The 10,935-nt window shown below is 54.3% G+C and overlaps 1 protein-coding gene across 1 annotated transcript in view; it reads right to left on the bottom strand.

Moving 5' to 3' along the window:
* NOS1 (nitric oxide synthase 1) overlaps positions 1–7,967 on the bottom strand; it is a 172,230-nt gene extending 164,263 nt beyond the window's left edge. Inside the window, exon 1 of the mRNA XM_034638647.1 lies at positions 7,889–7,967. The gene's annotated coding sequence lies outside the window, so the exon portion shown is untranslated. The remainder of the gene's footprint in view (positions 1–7,888) is intronic.
* Positions 7,968–10,935: the final 2,968 nt, after the last annotated feature.

The raw sequence follows: 10,935 nt of genomic DNA on the forward strand, positions 1-10,935 counted from the left end.
CCAAGGGGTGTATGGCATGAAGTAGGTTGAGAACCTCCTTCAGCAAGAGGAGAACAGCTTAGGGGTGGGTAAGGCATTTGATAAAGTCTTGGAGGCAGAGAGCAGGACCCATGTTTTGAGGGAAGCTGGGACCCAGGCTGATGGAGAGGCAGAGAACAGGTGCATGAAGGAATACTGCTGATGGCACAATGGTACGATCATGGAACAACATCAGCAGCTCTAATTTACTGAGCTCACAGATTCCGGACACTGCCTCGAGCCCTTCACAAACAACACTGGGTTCAACCGTGGCAGGAACCGTAGGAAGGTACGAACGGGATTTCCCTTTTACAGCCTAGGATACACATCCCCAGATGGGTTTAGGGACTATCCTGAGACCCCATAACTTGTAAGGCATAGAGTGGAATTCAGACTGTGGTCCACCGTGCTCCCCAGTTTGTGCCCTTAAGTGGTCATCTATACTGCCCAGTACAAAGGAAAGTCTTGTTCTCATGTAACCGATAAAGAAATCAAGTGCATCCAAGTCCAGAATCCCAGCATCCTTGGGAACAACCCAGCTGAGGTTTTCTCCTTGCCCAGCTGCCTGCTGATTCCTTCCTCATCCTTCATGGTTCCCTGGGGCTCTGGGAATCTCAGGGAACCCGTGCCAGTTCCCTGGGCATCTGGACCAGCAAGGCTTATGTCCTGCCTACCTTCCATTGGCACATCATTCAAATATTCCTTCCCATTCTAGCCTTTGGAGCCCTCCTGGCATAACACCTTTGTGCCACGATCGCCTCCTAATTAGGCCCCCCAACTTTGATGCACGCTGCCCATGACTGTTCCATGCATCTGCACTTGAGTTTCTGAAATCGGGGTCCCCTGGGGGGTTGTATGCCACTGTGCTTGGGTGATTGTGTTGTAAGAGTTATAACTGTGTTGTTATTTGTAGGGCATTACCGCCAGCCTTTCCTGGACTCACCAATAACCATCTTATCACTAAGAATTGCCACCTGGCTTTGGTGGCCGCTCTGTTTATGATGGCAACTGGGCTGAGCTGCCCTGCTTTAATCACAGCACAGTCGTAAGAAAAGGCTGCATACGTAATACAAGAATGATTCTCTCCATGCCTGGCGAAGGCCAGAGGCCAGAACGCTACGTTGTACTGACAGAGGATCTGCAGCGGGGTGTGAAGGGGAGAAATGGCCGAAAACGGAGTCATCGTGGGGCCCACCACCAGGCCAGGGGAAATCGAAACAGCCCTCTGGGGCAGCCTGTCCTACGCTCACATGGTCAGCAAAACACCACTCTGCCCGTTGCATTACAGGCTTTGAATTCAAATTGGATTTGTTTTGCATTGTGATTGCAATTAATTTGTGGATTCGTTTTGGTTTTACTGCGATATGAGGGTGACAAACTCATACCTGCTGCTTTGCTCTACACACAGAAGCCGTCTCATAATGCAAATATTCCATGGCCACGTTGGGAGGGCAGTATCTGAGAGAATATGTGCCCTTTAAAATATTCTGTGTTTGCACGTGCCATTTTGTGGGCCACACCCATTGCTCAAAAATGGTGGCCCATTTGGAGTTAATATTCCAAATGCTTAGCCCCAGTCCCTGTATCCTGCTGGTCGCCAGGGGCAGGCCCTCCACACCAGCCAACAGGTCGATTTAATATTCTTCCCCTAGTTTGTGCCAGCTCCCCGCCACAGTAGGGAAGGCTGGGGGGTGTCAGTGGCTCACAGCAGCCCCTCAACACTGACCAGTGCCTGATGCAAGGCGACCCCTGCGAGGACTGGCATTACTCTATCTCACGGGGCTTAGATAAGAGATGGCTAGTGGTAAAAATAGCCTCTATTGGTTCCTGACTCCGTATCTTATATCCTGGTCAAGAAAGTATAAGGAAAATGGAGATAAAGGGGTCAACCAGGGCGGAGAACCACCTGGGAAGGCGACATGGGGGCCTCCCTGATGCCCTCAGGAGGAACATCCTGGACTGGGAAACAGATCAGCTGGTAAGGCCCAGCTCTGTGTGACCTGAGGCAGGTTACCTAACCTCTCTGAGTCTCTGGCTCTCAATATGTTAATGAGGACAAGGAACCATTCCGGCCTTGCCCACTCCGAGGAGCAGGTGGGAGGACCAATGGGGTCAGGGATGGGGCAGGTGTAAGTGACAGCAACAGGAAGGGCTGCCATTATTATTGTGAGAGTGACAGTGACAAGGCAGAGTTGGAGAGATGCTCAGAAGCCAGTGAGGGATGGGGATACATCAAGACAGAGAGAGAGAGAGATTCCCCTGAATCTGTGGGAATTGCTGGCCAACACCACTGTCAGCTTGCTTAAGACTGAATTTGTTTTCTCTGCTTTGGGGCTTGACTCTGTGAAAATATTTGATCTTTATTTGAGATCGTTTGTTTTTCTTTGTAAGCATTACTTGTCTCTTTCTAATGCATTGTTCTCAGGGAATCACGGGGAGTACCGCAAACGAATTTTTTTTCCTAACTGTATTTTCTTGAATAATGAGCTCCACTTTGGTTTAAACATTTTTATAAGAATTTTCCTCTTAATTGAAAAGTGATTTCTAAAATGCATTTGGCAGAGCGGGGGGGGGGAGGTGGAAGCTGCAGGCTCATTTATTCTTGGTGGAGTGGAACCCAGCGGAGAAACCAGATATAAAAAAAAAAGAAAGTAATAGAATCAAAGGAGAAAAGAAATAATGTAACGAGCGCACGTGGGCCTTGAATAGGCATCTTGTTACGTGTGTAAGTGCTTGAGTTAGAAGAAATACGGACATGAGTAAGTCAGAGCTGACATCAGGCCAAAGACCAGTTCCTGTGACTTAGAGGCACTGCCATCCTCTTCCGGGCCCTGGGTCTCAGTTTCCCCATCTTCCCAGGGCTGCGGCGAGGGTCCCAGGGAATAATGACTGGGAACGGGCAAGCTGTAGGGGGCTGTGCACACGCGAGATGGGTTGTTATTTGGACAGTGGGGTCAAGGGAAGGTGGTACCGAACAAGCTTCAAGATTCTTTGTAGCTCTAAGAATCCAGATTTCGATGAAAATGCACTGACAAAATACACACTCACAGCTGCACACACGTTCACAAACAGATGCATATGCACACACAGGTGTACACAAACACAGCCTCCCACACTCATTTTCGCACACCCCACATGTACGCACGTGTAAACCACACACATGCGAGCTCATTCATACACACCCTCACATACCCATATATACGCCATGAAATACACACAGCTTCACACGTGTACCCCCCACTCCTCACACACACGCTCACAGCCTCACACACAGAGCTCCCCACAATCCCTCACACACAGACCCTCACAACCCTCTCATATATAACACCCCTACACCCTCGTACACATCCCCCCAATACTCCCTTACGTGCACCCTCGCACCCACACAGCCCTGCACACACGCCGTCACACACACCATGTTCTTCAAATGAGACAGTCCCTGCTGGAGCTTCGTGTCCCCTCCGCCCCTTCCCAGCGGAACTTGGGTTGAAAGCAGAGCGTCTTCTCTGCCCACTCGCTGTGCTGAGCCCATGTCCTCGCAGTCCCACCACTGGGCTCTGCCCCAGGATGCCCAGAAACTGCTCAATGCTTCCAACTCCTTGGCAATGTCCCTCCTTTTGTTCCCTATCCTTCTGGCATTTGGTGACCCCCACTGTGAACTTTGAACTTCACGAGTTATTCACAAATGCATCAGAGCTGGGCACATAGTGGGGGTTAAGAAGTATTGCTCAAATGAACGAATGAATGAATGAGACTTAGGGAAGGACACGGTCTGCTCAGCCCAGGGCTCTGGGCTTTGAAGTAAGCATGGGGAGAGGAAGAGGGCCTGCTCCTGCGTCAGCCCTGGGGCCCTGCCCTCTCCAGCGCTCAGTCAAGTCCTGAGCAAACTCTGCTCCATCCACGCACATCCCACCTTTGCCTCCTCCCGAGGGACCCAAAGTGCCGGTAATATTTGGGACCTGCCCTCGGTAGCCATTTCCGGTTCATCTCCCAGGGCCTCCCAGGTGCCTCCGGCGTTTGCAGGAAAGGACCGGGTTCCTCGGGAGCACAGGTGGCCTGCAACCCCACCTGCACACACACGCTCACACGCTCACCAGCACTGCCGCCTGCAGTGTCCCAGTAGGTCGCCACGTGCCAGAACGGGGCTGTGTGACTCTCACACAGATCCTGCCAAGTAGCATCTACATTCTAGAACCGAGAAAACACAGGCTCCAACAGTGAAGTCATTGGCCCAAGGTCACGAGTGGGCAGGTGGCCATCCTGGGATTTGAACCCAGGCCCCAGAGTCTTCAGTGCTGCATTTCCCTGACTGCCCGCCCTGGGTCTTGCACCCCTTCCTGGATCCCCTCTGCTTCTGCGCTTCTCCATGGGGGCAGCGCACCCTCCATATTCTCCTGGCTGTCTGCTCGTTGCCCATCTCCCACGCTGGGCCAGGAATGACCCGGGGGCAGTGAGGCAGACGATTCTGGTGCCTTGTAAGGTCCCCTTTGCCAGGCCAATGCACCCATTCCCCAGATGCTGACCTCTTTTCTAGAGCATTGCCTTATATAGGAAAGCTCTCCTGCTGGACAGATTATGACACCCCTCACCCCAACCGGTGACAGCCTGAACCAGTGACCAGAGGGCAAGGGGATAGACACCAAAGGCCCAGCCCCTTGCCTCAGGTTAGAATCAACTCTGCAGTACAGCTCACACTCCAGAGCTCACGGGATCTGCCTGAGGCATCTGCACTGAGACCCCCACCTTGCTGAATCCCTTCTGCCCTCTCCTGTTTTCCTCACTCGCTCTTTCTAGAACACTCTCCTTCCAGAAACTAGGTGCACAGGATATCACGTCTCAGGCTCTGCTTCAGAGCCAAGAAAGGCAAGGACAGACTGATACTCATTGAGACCCCAGTGCCACGGCATTTGGGGGTCATGAGCATTTATTGAATGAACAAGCCATTTCTCCTACCCTCTGTGCAAAGCCTCTGCTCCAATCACACGGGCCTCTTCGGTCAGGCCGTGCAGAGAATCATCCCTTGGCCAAAGGGAGGAGCTTGGTTTTCTGCAGTGCCCACTCCCTTCCCTGGTGCCTAGACCAGTGCCTGGCACAGTAGGAGCTTAGTAAGCATTTGCTGAATCAATGAATATTGAAATGAATGACTGTCTGCTTTTCCTAATTCCTGTTCACATCCCCTCCAACCCTTTAAGGCCACCTCTGCCATCACCTGCCAGGTAACCTCAGCCACATTCACCCTGGCTGGCTTTAACTTCATACCAAGGTGCTTTGCCAGCTGCTTGCACACCTCAGGGGTTCACCAAAGATCCTCAGGGGGTCCCCCAAGGGCAGGGGATCAGAGGAAGACTAGGGATCACCGTTTCACACAGAACAGCTCTGTCTGACCTATTTCCATGGGGTTTTGTTTGGACTAAAGGGCTCTGTGGCTGCAAAGACTAAGAGGGCCCTCGGCTGTCTTGCATTTTCTATCTGCCCCCACCTCCACCCCCTTGACCTGAGGCACACCCTCCCTCACACTGCCCTGGCCAAAGTCTGTGTGTAGACAGACATCCTCTTATGTCCCCATCTAATCAGGGACCCTAGTCTAAAGGTTGAAAGCACAGGCTTTGGAGTCAGAAGGGCCTTGGGCCAGTCATTTAGTCCCTCCTGGCCTCAGTTTCCACACCTATAAAATGGGAAAGTAACAGAGCTACCACCTGACGGTTGGGCAAGAGTTCCATAAGATGGGTCATGTGATATGCTAAGCAAGTGCCTGGCTCCTGGAAAAGTAATAAAGGGTAACTTCTAGTATTTTTTTCATTACCCAAGTAGTGCTTTGGGCATACTTGGAAATTAACTGTCAAAATTATCATACTTTCATTTGGCAAAGGGAGCTCAACCACGGATGTGTGTGAAGTTCGTCTTGTCCTGGTGTGTCTCGGAGACCCAACACTGTGTATCATGGCCATGATCACCAGGCACTAGCGAAAGCCACTAATCCCAGATGGACATGGGGACATTCCAAGTGGCAGCTACAGAGCTAAATAGGGCCCTCGTCCCTTGCTGTCCCTGGCTGCAAAGCGACCAGAGAAGAAACCCTAATGTTCCTCTGCTTAAGCATCTGGCTTTCTCCCCAGACACAAGCTCGTTGTGTTTAGACAGCGGGGAAAGTCGGAAGAGAGTACGGTTTCTCACCTCCCAGATTCGCTGGTGTGTCTGTGGCAGACAGACTTTGTGCACGGCACACGCTCAGTAAGGATCGTGGAGTGAACACAGGCATAAAGGAATGTGAACTTGAGCTCTGCCATGTCAGCTCAGCATCTAGGATAGGTGTCTCTCCATAAATGTTTTGGAGAGAATGAATGAATTCTAGTGTCACTGCCCTAGTCTCAGTTCTGAGCCCAGAGTCCCAGCACAGAGGCCGGTGATGAATATTTATGGAGGAAATGAACCAGATCCAGTATTTCCCTGTATAATAACCGGACTTCAGCTGTGGCTGCCCCCTCCCCACCTCCTCACTCGTCCCAGAGCTGCAGACGTAGGTTCCAGGGACGGAGAGCCCCTGAGTCCAGCCAGCAGCCCAGCTTGGCCTCAGCCGCATGGAATGGGGTCTGGAGGACAGAGCAAGGAGTCTCCCCAAGGTGCGTAACCGGGAGACCGTATAGCTGGCTTGCCAGTATGCTCACAGGTTATGCCCTGGGAAACACTCACGCCCCATGCAGACTGTGCTGGAAAGAGCAGAGCACGGCGACCCAGGGATACTTCTAAGGAGCCCTCGCCTGTGCGGCGTTGGCATCAATACAACTACGCATGCGCACACAGACGGGGAACACGTGGCCACGCCCCACTGGGCGCAGAGCACTCCACTGTGACCCATCCTTCCTCTCCAGCCTACACGTTGGAGCCACTGTCCAGAACAGGCTCCAGAGATCCACACAAGTGGTCCCATTCATCTTCCAGAGGCACCCCAGGTGGCATAAGCAGGTGGACACGCACCCAGCATTGCACCCTCCCCCCCCCGCCCCCCGCGGCCTGCCATCCTATCCAAGCACACCTCACCTCTGCCCCAAGCAGATGGTGGCCATAGACCACCCTCGGGTACCACCAGGCGATAACACCACCTGTCATGAGGGACCCCTTTCATGGATCAGAGAACCCCTCTCAGCCAGGAGCTGAGGCTCAGAATTCACAGAGCAGAACCAGAGACAAGTCACGCCCTCCTTTGCCATTGTTGGGGTCGATTCTCCACAACCCCCCCACCCCCCCAGAAACCAGGAGGTGGCTCAGCCCCTATAGTGTTGCCTGGCCTGCAGGCTGGACGTGCGTCCCCAGAAGCGTGTGGATCCAGGGCCAGGGCCCTACTTGGCCCCGCACCAGCCTCCAGGACACGTGGCGCTGCGAAGCTAGAGGCCTCCTCCCGAGCTCGGGCTTGCCTGCAGCAGCCTCCCCCTGCCTGCTTCCCGCAGGGGTCTCCGGCCAGCCAGGCAAATGGCGCCCACGACAGCGGGCTGCCGAGCTGGTGGAACGCGGCCTTCAATGCCCAGACAGGCCGGCACGAAGAACCAGCTGCACCTGCGGCCCTGAGGAGGCAGCTGGGACCCTCATGCCTCAGTCTGTGCCCACCGGTCCTGCATTCACCCGTCAGGTTCCCTGTGGCCATGGTCCGGCTTGGCCCCTGCAGCCGCACGGCCCCGGGGAACACGCGGGGTCGGCACTGGGCCCCCTTGGGTACCGTTCAGGTAGGGCGGAGGCGAAGGAGGTCTGGGATGCTGGGAGGCCCCAGAATGCCCCAGGAGAGCAGACCGCATGGGGGGCCCCTTGCCGAGATGCCCAAGCCGGGTTCGCCGCGCCCGCCTGCCCCCGGGGGGTAGGGCCCCCACCCGGTACTCACCGGCTCCGGAGGACCTCACCCTGGCGTGGTGGCAGCCGCCCCCTCTCAGGCCGTGCTCCCCATCTGGAGAGGCCAGCGGCACTAATCAGCTGCCTGGCGTGGTGCGGCCGGGTGGCTGGGGTTTAATTGACACCAGGTGGCCCCTCCCCAGGGGCAGGCTGGGAGGCGGCACTGCCCGGCAGGGAGGCCAAGCCCCGGGCAGGGGGGCTGCACCCAGGCCGGGCCGGTTCAGGCCTCCCCGGGAGAGACGAGGGCGGTCAGGCAGCTGCGGGCCACCCCACCCCTCCTCTCCTGCCTGCCGCCTCCATAGCACACCCCGGCCCTGCTTCCCTAGGCTCTGACCTTTCTTTCATTTCAGAGACAGCGGGGACAGTGACAGCGTCTGCCCAGGAGGAGGGTGGCTCAGGTTTCTCCCTGGCTGGCTGGGGACAGCAGGGGTGCGCACCCTGGCTCTGCCGTGGCCAGGCCCTGCTGCCCGATACTCAGGAGGGCCANTGCCCGATCCTCAGGAGGGCCACCCATTGTGGGCGCATAGCATCCCCCAAACCCCCTTTTATTGAACACTTACTACATGCCGGCCCCTGCACGGTGCCCGCGCTGGGCTCTGAGAGATGGGTGCTTATTAAGTCCACTTGGCAGATGAAGAAACCGAGGCTCGGAGAAGCTAAGCTTGTCCCCTCAGTCACACGGCAGGAGAGACACCTAGTCAAGGATTTTCACCACCACCTGCAAAGGAGGCCGCCATCTTTCAGATCAGGTGATTAGGGAAGCCGGGTCTCAGGGTCACACAGCAAAGTGTGGCATTTGGATTTGTCACCAGATGCAGTGGGCCAGGCTGCCTGGAAAAGCCCAGCTCAGTGCTGAAACTTAAGCCTTGTCTCCTGACCCACGTGCACCCCTGTGTAAATGAGGGCTCCAAGTGAGCCACAGCTGGGGTTTAAGGGCAGGAACATTGGATGTGGGGCCCGAGGACCTGTGTTGAACCAGCTGTGTGACTTTGAGCAAATTACTCAGTCTCTCTGGGCTTTGCTGCAACTGTGGTGAGCACCGACTAGGACTCCCGTGGAGAGGGCTTTGTGACTGGGACGTGCTGGGCAAGGCTGGGGAGTGCTGAGGTGGCCCCTCGTCTGCCCCAGGAGCCTTTCCCAGGGACCCCCGCCCCTGGTGTCGCCTCTTCCCTCCAGAGGCAGCAAGACCCAGCAGTTAAGAGCACACACAGTGTGTGTGATGACAGACCTGGGTCCAAATCCTGGCTCTGTGTCCCATCAACCTCACGACCTTCACTGCTCCGGGTTTGAATTTCTCGTCCCCACAAGGTGCTAAGGAGCACGCCTCGCTCCCCACCTGGGCTGTGTGAGAGCAAATGAGAAACTGCCCAGCATGCACCTCTTCAGTCAACACTGTTTATGAGCACCTACTATGTGTGGGTCACTGGGCTGGGGACATAATGGTGGGCAAAATACAGTCTGTGCCCTGGTGGTGGAGACAGGCAATAAATACAAGTACACACAGATAAATATGTAGTTCCTGGTAGTACGTCCTTAAGAAACAGAGGTGGCCATTGTTCATGCACTCATTCAATAAAAGAACTCATGCACCTACTAAGTGCTAGAGCGCTGGGCATGTAGCCGTGAGCAGTGCGGACAGGCTCCTGCACCCAGGAAGCTGGCATGTTCTAAAAATTAACCATGACAATATGAAGGAATAATAATTATTATAATAGCATTCTCAGGCAGGACAGGACCCTCCACCCCCACCCCTTGTGTCTTGGTCCTTACTGGTAGAATAACATGCCTGTCTGCTGGATCTGCCCCTTGGGGAGCTCCAAGGTACAGTGTGGGATTCCAGAACATTCCTAGGTCTAATCCTCAGTGAGGCTCATGGGCTTCTTTTGGTCTGACTTATGGGCACCCTGGCAGGCAGCTCATCCCCCTGGCCCAGACCCAGACCCCACGTGGGTTGGGAGAAGCTGAGCCCGTGACTCAGCCTGCCTGGCTTGTCAAGCTGAGAAGGGAGCAGGCAGCTGGCTGGCTTGTCAGCCATGGGGCTGTCATGAGCCAGACGTGGGGCAGGTGCCCAGGGTACAGATCGGATCCTCAGGATGGCAAGGGAAGGGTTCTGAGCTCAGGTGACTCCACCCCGGCCCCTTGTGGTGTGTGTTGCTCATAAAGAGAATATTCTGATACAAAGCAGTGAGAAATCATGGAGCAGACTGCCTTGTGAGTGAATGAGCTCCCTGTCAGTCACAGTGTTTCAGCAAGATGTTTTAAAGGGACTCCAGAAATTGGGAGACAGTTCTGGAAAAGCTAGTTGATTTCTGTGCTTCCTTCAGGCCTAATTTTGGACATCACCTTCTGGAAGCTTTTTTGGAGACCATCTCCCACCCAGGCAGGTGCTTCCCCTGAGCTCCCACGCCCTGGGCTTCCTCTCGCCCTGTTCATTTGCCCAATGAAGCCGTAAGACTGAGCTGCAGCTTCTCAGTCTCGTCCTCACTGTTACACCCCAGCACCTATGCACTGAGCAGCTCGTCCCCTGTCTGGGCTCTCACAACTGGCTGTCACCAGTCTTCTGGTCCTGCTCTGTGCCGTCTTGCAGACCACAGGGACTGGCACACAGTAGGTCTGAAGAGCAGCGCCATCTAGTAGAAATAGACTGTGAGCCACAGACCTGGCTATAGATTTTCTAGTAGCCACATTAAAAAGGTAAACAGAAACAGTTGAAACTGATGATAAGGTACTTCATTTAGGGGCACCTGGATGGCTCAGTCGGCTAAGCATCTGACTCTTGATTTGGGCTCAGGTCATGATCTCAGGGTCATGAGATTGAGCCCCGAGTCGGGCTCCATGCTCAGCGGGGAGTCTGCTTGAGATTCTTTCCCTCTGCCCATTGCCCCACTCTCTCTCTCTCTCAAATAAATAAATAAACAAACAAATAAATAAATAAATCTTAAAAAAATAAACTACTTTATTTAACCCAATACGGTAAAAAATGACCATGTCAACGTGTAATCAATATAAAAATTATTAAGGAGATATTTTACATTCTTT

The sequence above is a fragment of the Ailuropoda melanoleuca genome, chromosome 12 (assembly GCF_002007445.2).
Source record: "Ailuropoda melanoleuca isolate Jingjing chromosome 12, ASM200744v2, whole genome shotgun sequence".
Classification (NCBI taxonomy): Eukaryota; Metazoa; Chordata; class Mammalia; order Carnivora; family Ursidae; genus Ailuropoda; species Ailuropoda melanoleuca.